Here is an 18,357-nt window from a genome sequence, read left to right as displayed (position 1 = left end):
AGATGACAAAGGAAAAGCCAAAGTGAATTACACTTATACATACGATGATGTGGTAAATGTGATCATTGTTAACAAAAATCCATCTTCAAAGCCAATCAATGTTATCACGAGAAGCAGAGCAAAGGTTACCTTTCTAGGTATATCAAAAGACTCAACATCCAATTCACAACAATACAATTTAGTAGAGAAATTACAAAGAATACCTGCTCAAATATCAATTCTGGAACTTCTCAAAGTTTCACCTATGCATAAAGAAATTTTGGAGAAAGCTTTAGTGGAAACAACAGTCTCAAAAGATTTGGATGTAGATCAATTCCAAAACATGGTATGACACCTTGTAGCTCCTTATTGCTTATCATTTTTTGAAAATGATGACGCATCCTTACAACATCCTCACAATGCTCCCTTACATGTTGAAGTCTCCATTAATAAAGATCATGTCAAATGTGTACTCATAGATGGAGGAGTTGTCTTAAACATTTGTGCATTAAGTTTGATAAAAGCTTTGGGATATTTAGAAAATGCAGTAGACCCGAAAAAGAAAATAACCATCAAAGCTTATGTGAAGCATAACGTTCTTCTAAAAGAACTGTTGTACTACCAATTAGAATAGGACCTGTGGAGAGGGATACATTATGTCAAGTTTTAGATTTGAACCTCTCTTACAACATTCTTCTAGGATGACCATGGATTCACAAGATGCAAGCAGTTCCTTCTACATATCATCAATGTGTGAAATTTCCTCATGAAGGAAAAGAGATCACTATAATTGCAGATTCCAGTCAATATTGCAATAATTTGAGGCCAACACAAGATATAAGAGTTCCACATGATAGATAATCAATATATCCTACCAAAGAAATTCAAGCAAAGTTATGGGAAACCTTTGAAGAAAAGCTCAAGTTAAATGATGAAGGAATGGGAAAGTATTCTTTGCATAATTTTCCACTTTCCCCTAAGTCATATGGAAATCTTATAGATATTAAATCAAAGCCATCAAAAAAATCAAAACATATGTTTAAGGGAACATTTGTTAGTGCTGGAACTCTTGAAGAGGAAAATGAAGACAAAGACATTCTTGGTTGGTTGTACAAGGATGAAGAAAAAACTATAGCAACAACAACAGAAGTCAATATTCCCACAAAACAATATGGCAAAGGATATGAAATCATGCAAAAAATGGGATATGAAGGAAAATGACCAATTGGTAAGCAACATCAAGGTATTTCAGAGCCTACTTGTCCACACTCACAATCCAGAGAAGATAAATCCGGGTTGGGATATCTAAAATCTACTCAAAGGTGACATAATCATCAACAACACAAATGGAAAAGGAAATTAGTTTCTAAAGAAGAAAATTGGCAAGAAAAGCTACATCAAGTGGCCAAAATAGTAACCAATAAAAAAAAGAAGCACGAAGAACATGAAAAGAATGAAGAGGAGATTACCACCAAAGGTGAAGAAAAATCTTGTCAACAAGATCTGAAAATACAAACAAATGCAAAATCTGAATAAGATATTTCAGAAGCAGTAAAAATAGAGATGGCAGAAATTAGAGAACTTTTTGACCCATACGACATTCCAGTATGGTATAGTGGAGTAATCTTAGATCAGGATTTAGAGACAGATTCCAATGAGTATGAATGGGGTCTAGATGTTTTATTTACTACATCAAGTAAGGAACACAATGAAGATTAAGTAGCTATCATGAAAGAAGACTTGTTTATTGCAGAACAAAAGATGAAGTTAGAAAGAAGGCAAGAGAAACTCAGAATTTAGAGAAAAGCGGTGTATGCAAAAAGAAAAGGGAATGACAAGGACAAAGAACTAATGCCACAAGAAGTACAAACAAGGATAGATCAAGCATCTATAAATAAAAGATTTTCATCAAAGGAAGAACAAGATATATCTAGATATGGCAGAACCATAGAAGAATTAAGAGATAGTCAAGTTGGATTGACTATTAGTCCAGAAGAAGTTGAGTTTGAAAGGAGACAAAATCTAGCAAAAGAATCCTCTTTATCATGTGCACAAGTATGTCAACTTCTAAATGCAAATGAGGTCAATCAAGAAGGAATTTGCAGTATCAAAGATGTGTGTGTTGATATAATCCATTCATTTAAGGGACAAACGTCAGTTCAAGAACCACTTGAGCGTGAACTACAAAATGCTAATATTGTTTTTGTTAGGACTAATTTGGAGACGCTTGAAAAAGACAATTCTCACAAACATTTAATCTATGACAGTACCTATTCTATGCCAAATTATGATCATTATGTCATGAACGTCGAAATACCTAATGATGACAGTGATTATGATTTACCTCTTCTTCATCCTGAATTAATTGATTGGGATAATTTAGACAACCCTAAACTGAATGTCTTTTCCAATGATCATGACTTAGTTGTGTATCTTAACGTTCTTGAACCCATTCATCCTAAGATATCTTCCATTGCAGAATCAAGTGATGTTTCTCATAGTTAGAAAAATGCGAAACTTTCCAGTCGCAAAAATGAAATAAAACAAGGAAAGAGACCTATTGTTGAAAACCATTTCATGGCAACATTAGATCAATCAAAAGAGAAAACAAAGGACGTATCTAATGGTGAAAATCTCCTTGAGGTGCCAGAAGATGGAAATTTTGACATTCTTCCTGCATATTTTCAAGAGAGATCTGCTATCTTGATAGAACCAACAGAAGCAGTAAACATTGGTACATCAAAGGATACTAAAATACTTCATTTTTCTACCTCAGTATCAAAAAAAGAGAGGAAAGAATACATGGAATTCTTTACGCAGAGACAAATAAATTTTGCTTGGTCTTATGCAGGTATGCCAGGACTTAATCTAGATCTTATCATGCATCATCTTAATGTGGATTTAAAAGAAAAACCCATTAAGTAGAAGCTAAGAAAGATGCATCTGTACATTGCTCTTCTTGCAAAAACCAAGTTGAAGAAACTATTAGAAGTGGGTTTCATAAGACCAGTTGCTTATCCAGAATGGGTTTCAAGTATTGTCCCAGTGTCAAAGCTAGATAAAAGCATAAGAGTCTATACAAATTTTAGAGATCTAAATAAAGCATGTCCAAAAGATGATTTCCCACTACCAAACTTTGATATCATAGTGGACTTATCAGCAAGACATGAGATGTTTTCATTAATGGATGGCTTCTCAGGATATAATCAAATAAGAATCGCACCTAAAGATCAAGACAAAACAACTTTCACCTGTGCATGGGGAACATATTGCTGGAATGTTATGCCATTTGGGCTTAAGAATGCAAGAGCGACTTATCAAAGGGCTATGACGATAATTTTCCATGATATGATGCATACATTTATGGAATATTATGTCGATGATATACTCACAAAATCTCATACAAGACAAGAACATTTGAAAATTTTAAGCAAGATTTTTGATAGGTTGGAAAGATATCAATTGAGATCAAATCCAAAGAAATGTGCATTTGGGGTAGCCTCTAGAAAGCTCCTTGGGTACATTATATCAGCTCATGGTGTTGAAGTAGATCCTAAAAAAGTCAAAGCTATCATGGAGATGGATTCACCTAAGAACATAAGTCAATTGTGATCTTTACAAGGAAGATTGCAATCAATTAGGAGATTTGTTTCTCAGTTAGCACATCGGTGCCTTCCATTTACTCATCTTCTACATAAAAATATTCCATTCAAATGGGATCTAAAATGTGAAGAAGTTTTCTTCCAAATAAAATAATATCTTATGAGTCCTTTAGTACTGATATCACCAACCAAAGGGAAACCATTGTTACTCTATGTCTCAGCAACAAGTGTATCATAAGGCGCTCTCCTAGCTCAACATGATGATGAAGGAAAAGAAAGAGTAGTTTATTATATCAGTAGAATGCTTGTTGGCTATGAATTAAATTATTCCTCAATAGAAAAGACATGTCTAGTAGTTGTATTTGCAACTCAGAAGCTACAACATTATATGTTGATTCATTCTGTGAAGCTAATAGCAAAGATAGATCCTCTCAAATATTTGTTGAGCAAGTTAATATTGATAGGAAGACTAGCCAAATGGGTTATGATACTGAGTGAATTTGACATAGAGTATGTTGACTGGAAAGCTATCAAGGGACAAGTTATCGCTAATCAATTGTCTGATGCACCTTTACAAAATGACATGCCTTTGCACATCGAATTTCTTGATACAGACATTTTGACAGTAAGTGCAAACTTTTGGGAATTGTACTTTGATGGTTCTTATACACAATATGGATTAGGCACAGGAATCTTTTTCATCACACCTCAAGGACACACAATTCCAAAATTATATAGACTATGGTTTCCATGCACTAATAATACTACAGAGTATGAAGCATTGGCTATAGGGCCTAAAATGGCCATTGAATGGAATGTCAAAGAACTACATGTCTATGGTGATTCACAACTTATCATCAACCAAAGAAATGATGAATATTAAACAAAGGATGATAAGCTTATGCCATACAAACAATTGGTAGAGAATTTTAAAGAGCACTTTAAAGAAATATCATTCACCCATATTCCAAGAAATGAGAATAAAGCAGCGGATGCAATAGCTACAATAGCATCTCTCTTGTAAAATAAGGAGAATCAACAGCGTTATGAATTTCTCATGGAAGATATCTTAACCCCTACCATTCAATCCCAACATACCTATCAAATTTGCCATATATCAAGAACCAGTCAATCCTTATATGGTCAAACTTATCAGTATTTAAAAGATCATATCCTTCCTCTTGAATTATCTCATAATCAGAGAAGAAATTTAATCTATCAGTCCTCTCGCTATACTATTATTGTTGATATCCTATATTGTTGGTATTTTGGTATGGTTTTGTCATTGATGTCAACACCTACTAACACTTATCAACTCTAGCACTTTGGAGAATCAACAACATTCACTGGTAAAGCATATGACTTATGCACAATCACCGGTATCTAGTACACGGATAGGATATAATGTTCACTGGCACTTGGAATGGCATGAAGAACACCTGGTTATGTCAAAGACATCATTTGGACACTTTGTCTTGGAGATTTGTTCATTGGTATATTTGTGATTGCATATTTGTTGTTACCAGCAAATAGGTCCAGGATAAGCACCAGCTGGTTTATCTTTTCCAGATTAGCATGGCACACTATGGAGATGTTGTATTATTGTTATAAATACATCAAGTGGACATGTTGAATTAGTTATTGCATCAGATATTGTTTTAATTGTAAATTGATTTTATTGTAATATCCTTTAGAGCCAACCTACTAAAATTGGTCCTAGGTTATGGTATAAATGTAAGATCCTATTTGTAAGATTGAATGAGAAATACAAAAAAGGATTGTGTGAAGGTATATGCGAGAATAAGCAGAGCTATACATGTAGACATCATTTGAAGGTTGAAGGAGGGTTTTTGTGAAGACAATCAAAACTACACTAGTACTGAATCCAGCATAGAAAGATGTTAATTTGAGCTATACATCCTTATTGGATTTAACCATCCAATTGTGGTCAATGTGACTCCTTTTTGTGTTTGAGGAGTGAGCTCTAGGTGCTTGGCCTTTCTGCATGTGCAAACCCCATTTGTATACACTTACTATCTGCAATAGTATCATCTAATTGTAGGTAAGGTTTCCCACCGTGGTTTTTCCCCTTACAGGGTTTCCACATATAAATATTAGTGTTATGTGTTGTGGATGACTTTGTCTTTTTGTTTCATGCATTAATCCTTACCGGTATTGCAATTAATTGATAAAACTGTCTATCAGTATAAAAGATTGGTTTACTAGTATTAAGCATCAAGTTTGTTAAGTTGTTTTTGGTTTGAATTTATTTGACAACTGATTCACCCCCCCTCTCAATTGTCTCTAGGACCTAACAATTGGTATCAGAGCTTAGTCCTCTTTTGTAGAAGTTTAACATCTTGAGGAGATCCAATGTCTACTAACTATTTCAGGAAGGACAATCCTAAACTTGATGGAATCAACTATGACATATGGAAGATCAAAATGGAGACACATCTAAATTGCATTGGAAAGGACATCTGGGATGTTACCAAGAATGGCTATACTTCTCCTACGCAGAATCAACCTAATCCACCTAGCTTGACTAAAGATGAGGAAAATGATTGCAAAGCAAGAGAAGCACTTAGCACATTATCAGATCAGCAAATCATGGGATTATCAGATAGGTCTATAGCTAAAGCTATTTGGGATCATTTGGAAACACTGAATGAAGGGGATTCCACAGTCAAAATTGCAAAACTTGAAAGCTTCCAGGTCAGGTATGAAAATCTAAAAATGGAAGAAGATGAAAGGATTTATGCATTTATGGAAAGAGCTAATGAAATTGTTGTGGGTATTAAATGTTGTGGAGGAACTTTAAGTGAAGATGAAATTGTTTCAAAAGTTTTAACAGGATTGCCACCGGCATATAAAATGAAAGTTACTAATATAAATGAGTTAAGAATAATGCCCAATACATTAGTAACCAGGGATACATTGATTGGAAAACTTTCAGCTTTTGAAATTGAGGAATTTGGTCCCGTTGCTACTATAAAGATAGATTTAGCTTTTAAAGCATCTACATCATTTGCACCATCATTTGACAAGTTTGATTGGAAAACCTTTTATGCAAGAGAACTTGAAGAAAGCAGGAGATAAAATGAAGAACTCGAAGCACTATTTGCAAGAAAAATGCCTAAAGGTCCAGTTGGAAGTAAGTATGAAAGTAAAGCACCCTTTAAATGTTTTAACTATAATAAGATTTGTCATATGGATTCAAGATGCCCTGATAGACATGCTAGACTAAGAGAAGAAGCTAGAAGAACATACATGCCTAACCTTGAATATCAAAGATATTGATTTAAGAAGAATAAAGACAAATCTTGTTATCTTGCTGATGAAGGAGTGATTGATGATTCTGATGAGGATCTGGCAAATAATGGATGGGTTTTTGTTGCTATAAAAGAAGATCAACCGACACCTACTATTCAACCGGTAGAACAGGCCTTGCAACTAAAATTGAAGTTAAAGATGAATGGATCATTGATTCGGGATGCTCACATCATATGACTGGTGATAAAAGTAAATTCTTGACTTTTCAAGAATATAATGGAGGTCTAGTGAGATTTGGAGATGATAAAGCTTGCTTGATCAAAGGTAAAGGTACAATATCTCTTGATGGTAAGCATAATACTGACAATGTTTACTATGTTGAATGATTAAAGCATAATCTTTTGAGTGTTGGTCAGTTAGTTGAGAAAGGATTTCAGTTACAATTCAAAAATGGAAAATGCAAAATCATGAATAGAACTGGTTTGGAAATTACAACTGGTAATCAAACTAGAGGTAATATCTTTCATTTGAATAACAGTGAAAAGACATGCTTGATTGCACATATTGATGAAAGTTGGCTATGGCATAAGAGACTCTGTCATGTAAATTTTGATTGCATGGTAAAAATCAGTACTACTAAGGCAGTTAGAGATCTACCTAAGATTGTTAAGCCTCACAATTTGGAATGCAAGGAATGTCAATTTGGAAAACAAATTAGAGCTACTTTCAAAAGTATTCTAGAAAAATCTAATAATGCTCTTGACTTAATTCATACTGATTTATGTGGTCTAGCTAGAACTAAAAGTTTACAAGGTGATAGATATTTCATGCTAATCATTGATGACTATTCTAGAATGTGTTGGGTTACTTTTCTCAGAGAAAAATCAGAAGCACTTGGGAAGTTCTAATTGTTCAAAGCAATGGTAGAAAATGAAACTAGTAAGAAAATCAAATGTCTAAGATCAGATCAAGGAGGAGAATTTACATCTAATGAATTTAATGCATTCTGTGAAGTGAATGGAATCAGAAGACAACTATCAGCACCTTAGACACTACAATAGAATGGAGTTGTAGAAAGGAAAAATAGAACTATCTTGGATGCAGCCAAAAGTATGTTATCAGAAGAAAACCTACCACATGTATATTGGAGAGAAGCAGTAAGTACAATGGTCTATACATTCAACAAAGTTCACATCAAAGGTGAAACCGATAAGACCCCTCATGAACTATGGTTTGGTATTACTCCTACACTTAAATATTTTAGAATATTTGGAAGCAAATGTTATATCAGAAGAGATGAGTATATTGGTAAGTTTGATCCTAGAAGTGATGAATGAATATTTCTTGGTTATTCATCTAAGAGTAAGGCATATAGATATTTTAACAAAAGATTGCAGAAAATTGTTGAGAGTACAAATGTGAAGATTGATGAACAATTCAGGAGAACTTCAAGGTATATAGACTCTGAACTGGTAATAGAAATTCTGACAAATGAACCTACACTAAATCCACCAGTATAGAATGAAGATCCAGTTACCCCGGTATCATCTAAAAAATGCTACTGTAATTAAGGAACAACAACAAACAAAGACACCTCGGTATGTAAGACTGAATCATTTTGAAGATTAGATAATTGGAAACAAGTATAAAGGAGTTATGACAAGAGGAAGATTGGCAAATTAAGAGGTATGTCTTATTTCTCAAATTGAACCATCATCTGTTAATGAGGCATGGGAAGATAAACATTGGATTAAAGCTATGGAAGAAGAATTAGAGAAAATTGAGAAGAATAACACTTGGACATTAGTTCCCCGGCCTAAAGACAAAAATGTGATTGGAACCAAATGGGTATTCAGAAACAAAATTAATGAAGATGGCAAGGTAATCAGAAATAAAGAAAGACTAGTGTGTAAGGGATATTCCCAGAAAGAAGGAATTGATTAAAATGAAACCTTTACACTAGTAGCTAGAATTGAGGCAGTTAGATTATTCTTGGCTTTTGCAGCACACAAGAGCTACAAAGTATATCAAATGGATATTAAATGTGCATTTCTAAATGGAGATCTTGAAGAATAAGTTTACATTGAACAACCTGGTGGATTTTCTTTGACAAATAATAAAGATATGGTTTACAGGTTAAGGAAAGCTTTGTATGGGTTTAAGCAAGCTCCAAGAGCTTGGTATGCAAGACTGGATAAGTATTTTTTGAAGATTGTTTTTTCTAAAGGTAATGCTGACAACAATTTATATTACAAAGTGACTAATGATGACATCTTGGTTATAGAAGTTTTTGTTGATGATATAATTTTTGGAGGAGAAGATGGATTCTGTGAAGACTTTCATATTGAAATGCAGCAAGAATTTGAAATGTCTATGATTGGAGAAATAAAATTCTTTGTAGGATTGTAGTTTTTTGAGATTGATAAAGGTATATTCTTGAGTCAATCCAAGTACTTGAAAGAGTTACTAAAGAAATTTGGAATGGGGAACTCTAAACGAGTAAGCACACCTATGGCTACAAATGACAAATTATCACTAAGGGATGAATCTACACCTGTTAATCCAACTAGGTACAAATCTATGATAGAAGGTTTACTGTATTTGACACAAACCAGACTTGATATCATGAATGCATTATGTATTGTTTCAAGATTTCAGAGTAATCCTAGAGAAAATCATGAACCAGTTGTAAAAAGGATTTTTCGGTACTTACAAGGCAGTACAAATATTTTATTATGGTATCCTAGAGATGAAAACTTTGAATTATGTGCATATACAGATGCAAATTGGGCAGGAGATGTGGATGATAGAAAAAGCACCACCGGTAGAGCATTTTTTCTTGGAAGCAGATTAATTTCTTGGTTGAGTAAGAAATAAAGTTGTACATCTTTATCAACAATAGAATCAAAATATGTTGCAGCAGCAACTAACTGTACACAGGTATTATGGCTTAAGCAAATGTTGAAGGACATAAAGATAAAATGTAAGGAACCTATTACTATCTATTGTGATAACACTACAGCAATTGATATATCTAAGAACCCGGTATTACATTCTAAGACCAAACATGTTTCTATCAAACTAAATTTTCTAAGGGAAAATGTTGAAGCAAAAGAAATAAAATCGGTTTATGTGAATACTAAAGAGAAGATTGCAGATATTTTCACTAAACCTCTACCTAAGGAGAGTTTTGAATATCTCAAAGATCAACTTGGGGTCATACCCCCACCAGAAGAAACTTAGGAAGTTGATGTTTGTCATCAACCGATAGAATTAACAAAGAAATCTTTTACTCCAACTTTGATGAGGAAGCTACTTCTCAAGGGGAGAAGTTGATTTAAAGGTATTGTTGGTATAATGGTTGGTATTTTGTATCTAAAAATGGTTTTTATATTACTTTGGCATTTGATGTCAAAGGGGGAGAGATTCATATGGAAAAACACATTATCTTTTGGGGAGAGATTGTTACTCTCTGTATCTGTATTTTGACTTCTGGTTATGATCTCTTTTGGGAGATTGTTGGCTTTTGGTATTTGGCATTTCTATTTTGGTACTTTGATGGTTTTTCCATCTTGTGTTGCCATCAATGCCAAAGGGGGAGATTATTGGTATTTTGGTATGGTTTTGTCATTGATGTCGCTAAAATACAATAGAACATTTGAAATTATACCAACAAAGAATGGCAAGAAGCTATAACCACCAAGTCAAGCCATGTATTTTCTAGATTGGAGATATAGTTCTAAGGGAGAATCCAAGAAATCAGCAAGACAGAGAAAAGAAGGGAAAATTTGAACCAAATTGACTAGGACCTTTTGTCATAGTAGCAACATATGGATTAGGAGCATACAAGTTATCTATCCCTAAAGGTGATTGGTTTGATGAACCCATCAATTCTATCCATCTCAAGAAATTATATGCTTGAGGTATAAAGTCCTGAAAAAATCAATAAAAAGCATATAAAGTCCTAAAAAAATGCAATAAATCTAGACAATGAAAACCTGGTAAACAGGCGCTATCTAAGAAGTAAGTTCCTCCATCTATGAGATCACTTTGTGCACCTATCCACTCTATCCTATCACATCTATCTCTTCCATCTATCTTAGCTTGTCCATTCCATCTTCCATCTTTCGAGTCCATTGCTTTGAACCATTTAGCAGGAAATATGTAGCATACCAACAATTATCAATCTTTGACACACTTGTCATAGTCACTATCTTAGATTTTATCAGAATCAATCAGTTTGCATTTGTATCCTGCCATGGTTTGGATCTTGATCAATTCATACATCCATAATAAATTTTTGTTTTCATTGGGGGAAAAATCCTAATTCCTTTTGCTATGGTGATCTTTTGAATCTTTGAAAATCCTAAAACATTCGAAAAACTTAGAAAAACCAAAAACACCTAGGATTTTGAAATAGATAACGAGCAACACATCAACAAAAATCAAGGTATTTCATCAACAAACTAGATCATGAAACTCAAAAACTAAAGAATTGATCAGCAAGTAATAAAGGATTATCAAATATCATTCATCAAGATGATTATATCAATTAATGACCATTAAAACATGTGAATGACATGCAAGATTCAGTGTTTATATCTTCATTTTATTGCTAATCATGTACTCTATGCATTTCAAGGATGTCTATGACTAGAGAAGCTATGATGAGGCATGATTATTTTCTTTGATTGTTGTCTATGGTTTATCTCTTACTATGGTATGTACTTGTCTAGGGATATGATCAGCAAAAGATCAAGGAGGATGTTCCAAGGCATGCATGAAAGGGGATAATCCTTGTCTGTTCTGTAAGCAATACTCAGGTCAACTTGATCCATTATATCAAGTTGCTTGTATTAACTTTCTATATCAAAATCCATGTAAGGAACACTCAAGTCATCTTGAACCATTATGTCAAGTTGCTTGTATTTTCTTACAACATTTTAAAGCTCAATGATGAAATCAAAGCACTGTTACAAGATAGGATATGAAGAATGGCAGTATCATTTTTAGCTAGATGATTTTAGCTTAGCTCATTATTCATTTGCATTATAAGCATTCATTGTTAGTTGCATTATAAGCATATCATTTCATTAATAGATCAACGGTCATAAATAAAGATTGAGTATACTTGGACAAACAAAAACAATTTACATTTAATCATTATAGGTACATTCATTTTTTAGAATCATTTTAATCATCATCCATTTCATTTAGTTGCATATAAATCATTACCTTAATTTGCATTAATTTAAGTTCATTTTATTCATCATATAATGTATCATCATTATTGTTTGCATTATCATTTAGTTGCATCTTTGCACTTAGATTCATGAATGTTACATATAAAATCAAAAACATTTCATGTAGATCATTTGCATTTACATCATCATAAATCAAAAACAAAAACAAATCAATTATTCATTTGCCTTCCCATATAGATCATTTACATATCATTTAAGTTATTAATCATTTTTCATTTGCATCCAAGATCATCAAAATTAAAAAATCAACAAAAGCATTTATCATTGCATCATCATATAAATCATCATCATATCATCATCCATTTAATCATGCATCCATATGATCAAAGCATATAGATCATCATCAAATAGAGTAACATGCATAATAGAGATCATCATCATATAGAATCCATGTCTGCATATAGATCATCACAAAACAATAAAAGTCCAAATATACAATGATATCAAATAAACAATACAAGTGCCCCCAAATCAAGTCACGGCTGCCCTGTACCACTCCCACCTAAATTTGTTCATCTATGTGGTTGTGGGCATGAAGATCCTCCAGATGGCTATCTCTCATGATCACCACTCCTTTGAGGAGGTCCCATGACTCCACCACTGCTAGTATTCATCAACACGGTGGTATGATAACTACCTGCTCTCTGGCTCTCTGTGACTACCTCCTCATATCGTCATCGCCAATAGGAAGTCTCCTTCCCAGCCCAAAATAATACTCTAACAGTGTCAGTCGAGAGAGTACCTGATCCAACCTACTAAATATGATCAAGAAGGCCCTGAGTATCCTGTTGTGTCCTAATAGCTCTATCCCTCTCAGCCATAAGAGTCTGCACCTATTCTCAAAGTTGATCAATCTGTGCTCTAAGACTGTCAATGGTCTCCTGCTCTGGCATATCATGCTCTAGTGCATCTTGCTTTGGCAAATCCTATTGTGGTGCATGAATCCCAATCTCCTCCTCACCACCACCCTGTCTAACTATTGGAATCTTCATCCAAGTAACTCTTCGAACCCATCATCTAATGAGGGGAACATGATCCTCAGGATCCTCATCATCTCCACCATGTGTTGCAATAACCCTAGGGTTTGGCTAAATCTGTCCAAAATCAATGCCTCTCCCGCAACCCCCATCCAATCCAGTCACCCTGCCTCCTCCTATCAATGGAAACCCTCTCGGTGATCTCATCCTTGCCCTACCATGATCCCTCCCAATCCATCCAACATCTCTCCCACCCATAGGATGTGGTCTCCCAATCCTGCCAACCGGTCCAAACGGTCCTCCACGAACTCTCAATTGACCTCCCCTCTATCTAGGTCTCCTACCACCACCATCTCCATCCCCATCCTCATCTCCATCTCCCCTAGCCTCCTAAGCAACTCTGAGCTGTCATCTCCATCTTTGTCTCCTAGAAAGTGGATCATCTAAATCATCATCCTCATTTCCTGAGCTGGGTAGAGGATCTGCTGGATCGATAATATGAGGAAATAGATGAGCTAATATGTACTGAGCATAATTAGCAGTAACCCTAGGATCAAGAATGTACAATCTCATATCATAACCCACTCTCGAAGTAGAAAGAAACTTTGTGTGATCAATCTCAAATGATAAAGAAGGTCCCCAATCTCGTCTATCTCTATACCGCTGAGCATATATCATCACACCAGTAGGCATAGGCTGAATGATACCAAATTGTCTAAGAATGTGACTAATCAACCATCTCTCCACAATCTAAGGAGTTCGACCAATGAGATATCTAATCTGCATGATAAAAGGTAAGGTCTATGCATCATCCATCCATGACTCACAATCAACATATGGTCTCCAAGTAATGCTATTCAATGAATCAAGCACCCAACGCCAATACTCCATCTTACCCATCTTATGCTGAGTAAGGATACCTGCATAGAAATACACATATGGTTGCCTCTCTCCATGAACTTTGTGATTGATAGACCGAGTAATAGCAATGTGCTCCCAACACCATATCTGTAATAAAGTGCATCTTGTATGCAAATTAACACTCTCATCATATACTACCTGATGAAGATCATGATATAAATGTGCAAGCATACAAACACCCCAAGCATATCGAGTATGATGTTGCATCATACTCAGGAGAATCTCACCCCATCCAACAGAAAAACCATATGATCGCCGATCAAGACAAATAAATCCTACAATCAAACCAGCAAGAATCACAGGAAGAGTCTCATAATACATCACCATATCCTCCTAGCAGATCTCTCCTCTAGAGATGATCTCATTAGGAAACACAACTCTACAAGCCTGTCCCAACACGATCCTGAAAATCATACTGCACTAGCTCGCCAGTCACTGGGATGTGCAGAATCCTATAGACATCCTCGAGCATCACACTAATCTCACCAGTGGGTAAGTGGAAAGTGTGATGCTCACTATGCAATCTCTTGGCTAACACCATCAACAATCCCCTATTATGTGTAATCTCAAGCATATACAACAAATGATGTAAACCACAAGCATCTATATGTCTAACCTCTGCCTATGTCAGCTCTAGCACTAAATGACGCACTGCCGGTAATTTCTCCCGGCATTGGAGAACATCAATTTTCTCCTATTTATCAAGAGAAATCAATCAATCATCAAATCATCAACTATCTACCAAATCAAGCTAAAGAAATCTACGTTATCTATCTACCAAATCAAACTAAAGCAATCTACACTATCTATCTATCAATTCAAATTGAAGAAAATTAAGCTATCAAATCATTTTTAAAACCTATCAATCATGGTTTTCTATCAATCACTGAGTTCAATCAAAACTTTGCTAAGCTCTTGCATTAGAAACTAAATTAGTTTCTTAGAGTTAATCAAATCAATCAAATCAAATCAAATTTTTCAATCTATCAATGAAGCAATCAAATTTATCAATCCAGCAATCAAATCAATCTATCAATCACGCAATCAATCAATCTATCTATCCAACAACATTGCGTAATCACTCAATCAAGTCCCTATTTCATCATTAATGCATATTAAATCTACTTATCAAAGTGATTTTTAGGTTTTGCACTTATCAAAACCATCAAATTTGAGCATTTGCGCTATTCTATTGATAATTTGCGCTACACTAAAGCAAATATGCAAAATCTACATGCAAATGTGCTAAACAAGCAAAAGCACTATCTTATTGAGCAAATGAGCTAACAAACATATCATTTGTGCTATCCTATACATAGGCGCTAACATGCTTAACATATGTGCTAACAAAAAGATCATTTGTGCTAATCTATGCAAATGCATTAAACCTAATTGCATATGTACTAAAACAAAATGCAAAAGCGCTAACCTAAAGTCGAAAAATTGCAAAAAATTTCAAAAATTTAAAAACATGCCTAAAAACATGAAAAGTTGCACGAAAAGTTGAAAACAAAGCTCGGGATAAGATACATACCAGATACCCATACTCAAGAGGTCCCCAATATCATCACAGACACTCAAATCGATGGTTCTCCATGGGAATCACCATTTCACCACCTCAACAAGAATATTTTCTTCACAAGCTGACGAGGATAACAATGAAATTAAAATTAGCCTTGGTTAATTTTATATTTACTATTTCAAGAGTAATTAATGCTATTCAATGGGGCAATTTAATTTGTTTTTTACAAATGAATTTAATTGACAGAACTCTTTTTATCAATTATCACAAGATCAGTCGTTCAAACCAAATTTTTCAATAATTTCATGATTAATCTCTTGAGGGGGCACACAATTAGGATTTTTATCTCCATCAGGCGCATTATCGAGACTTGATTTAATCTTTGAAACAATGTTGTCTCGACATTATTTCAAAGAGGGGCAAAATGTATACACATAAAAATGGCTATGAGCAATTAAATAAATATTTATATTTATTTAATATTTATTCTTCTATTAAATAGTTAATTTGAAAAGATTAATTTATTTAATTCATTTTCTTGTCTTTCCATTAATTAATATTTAATTAATTAATTCATCTATTCCTATTCTTCTAATTAATTAAATATCTAATATTTAATTATTCATATTCCCTAAGTTAATTAAATATCTAATATTTGATTATCTCCTCTAAACAATTAAATATCTAATATTTAATAGTTATTCTCCTATCCTATAGTCTCAAATATTAAATAATTTCCTTAATTATTTAATCTCTCTTTTCCAACTCACCTTCCATCTCCACTTCATCTTCCCTTTGCCAACTCATCAAACATGTGGCTATGGAAATTAATATTTCTTAAATATTAATTCATCATTTATCTTCAACCTCCAAACTTAATGAATATTGTGTACGTACACATATTTCATAACCTTTCTCCTATATTCTCTCCAACACCCCCTACATCTTAGGAAGGACTTGAGTCCACTTGTCCTCTCATGCCTAAATTTCCTCCAACCATCCCTAGATTCCCTTAGTCAGCAACCCAGTCAAGGTGAGATAAGTGACACTTGTCTTCTCCTTCCCCCTTTCTCTCAACCTTCACCTTTACTCACAGCCATCCAAATCTGCAGATCTAATCAAGACCATTGATCTAAGCCACATCATCTCATCCTCTCAAAGTCTATAAAATCAAGAGCTTCAATTGAGAGAGAGTTAGTCTTCAAGTTAGTTTTCAAGTTAGTTTTCAAGTGCATTCGCAAGTTAATCATTCGTATCTATGAGTTTTAATCTTAAAGCAAATAGAAAATAGAAAATAGTAATACCAATTAGCATTTTAGCATAATCATTTTAGCATAATCATGTAGCAATGCATATCATAGCATTAGTTAACTACAAGTTATCAATCCATTCATATGCCATCTTGGAAGCCATCAGTGCATTGTCTAAGAGCACACCATCTGCAAATAAGAACAGTGGAGTTAGGACACAATGAGACATAAATGATTGTAATATTAGTATTTTTATTTCATATGTATTTCATGTAGTTTCATTGGTTGAGTTTGGATTTCTTGTAGGATTTCCATTTGTATTTTGTGGAACTAAATTATTGTAGGTAGCATTCTGAGGATGAAATTCAAGTCGACACATGTTCCACTGCATCTCTTCCTCCATGTTCTTTGCTTTGGGATTGGTTAAAACTGAGTATCCACCAATAGATTCAGAAAATTTCAACCGAGTCTTATGTGCTTGTGATTTCCTCTCATGCACATAGATTAGTTGTTGACACAATTCCATGAGGACGATTTAATCAAAAGGATACCTTGGCAAAATGAAAGGCTCACCTAAGAAACATCTGATCCGGGTGTAAGTGAAAGTTGGAAACTGAAGAAAAATGCATCCAAAATGGGACACCCTATTATATGCAGCTTCTAACAAGCTTTTCTTCAGCAAGTTCTTATCAAACATTCATTTCCACACAACAAAGAAGGTATCATTTAGCCTTCTAAAATGGCTACCTTGACTCTTGATTATGAGCTGATCGTAGTATTCCCAAACAAGCACTAACCTCCTGTCACCCTTGGTAGACAAACCTAGATATTGCCTCATAGAGGCGGCTGCATAAACTAGGTATGAGGTCATATAGAATTTCAGCGTCACCTTGACTTCCTTCAATTAAGCACAGAGTGCATTACTAATCTGTTCACCCTAATCAATTCTCATAGCCCCTTTCCTGATTATATTGATATAATAGCACATCCAATTTTGAAAGTAATGAGAATCCTTTAAACCTTTACCCTTGACAACATAGTGACCATATCATTATATTCTTCATTGAAATCACTTTTCTGAAAATACTTGGGCCATCATGAGGTGGTGGAACCTCTTGCAGCAGAGAGGTAAACTATATTGATTACTTTCTTGCACTTCTCCTCAGTTTTCTCATAGTACTCTTGAGCACTTTCTTGAGAAATGTCAACTACTTCCTCAACTGGAGAACCTTTGAAAACATTGTTGAAGAAAACACTATCCAAAGTCATGATCACATTTTGATCAACATCTCTAACTTGTCTTGTATTAGGATCAAAGTGATCTTCTATTGCAAGTACAAAATAAGGATCATGAGCCGCAACTAGGAAGGAAGCATACTTATGTAGCTTAGATTTGATCAAGTTTGTCAGGCAAGAAGGAGCTTTCTCAACCCGATCAAAAAATTCTTGCATACTAACATGACCAATTTCTATGTCTTTAATTTCCTTAATGTTTGAATCCACTGAAATTTACGGGTACAAATTCAAGTACTTGTCATACTTGTACTTCATCTTCCTTGCTGATGTTTT

Source organism: Cryptomeria japonica, chromosome 3 (assembly GCF_030272615.1).
Source record: "Cryptomeria japonica chromosome 3, Sugi_1.0, whole genome shotgun sequence".
NCBI lineage: Eukaryota > Viridiplantae > Streptophyta > Pinopsida > Cupressales > Cupressaceae > Cryptomeria > Cryptomeria japonica.
The sequence above is the reverse complement of the archived record's forward strand: the minus strand, read 5'-3'. Positions refer to the sequence as shown.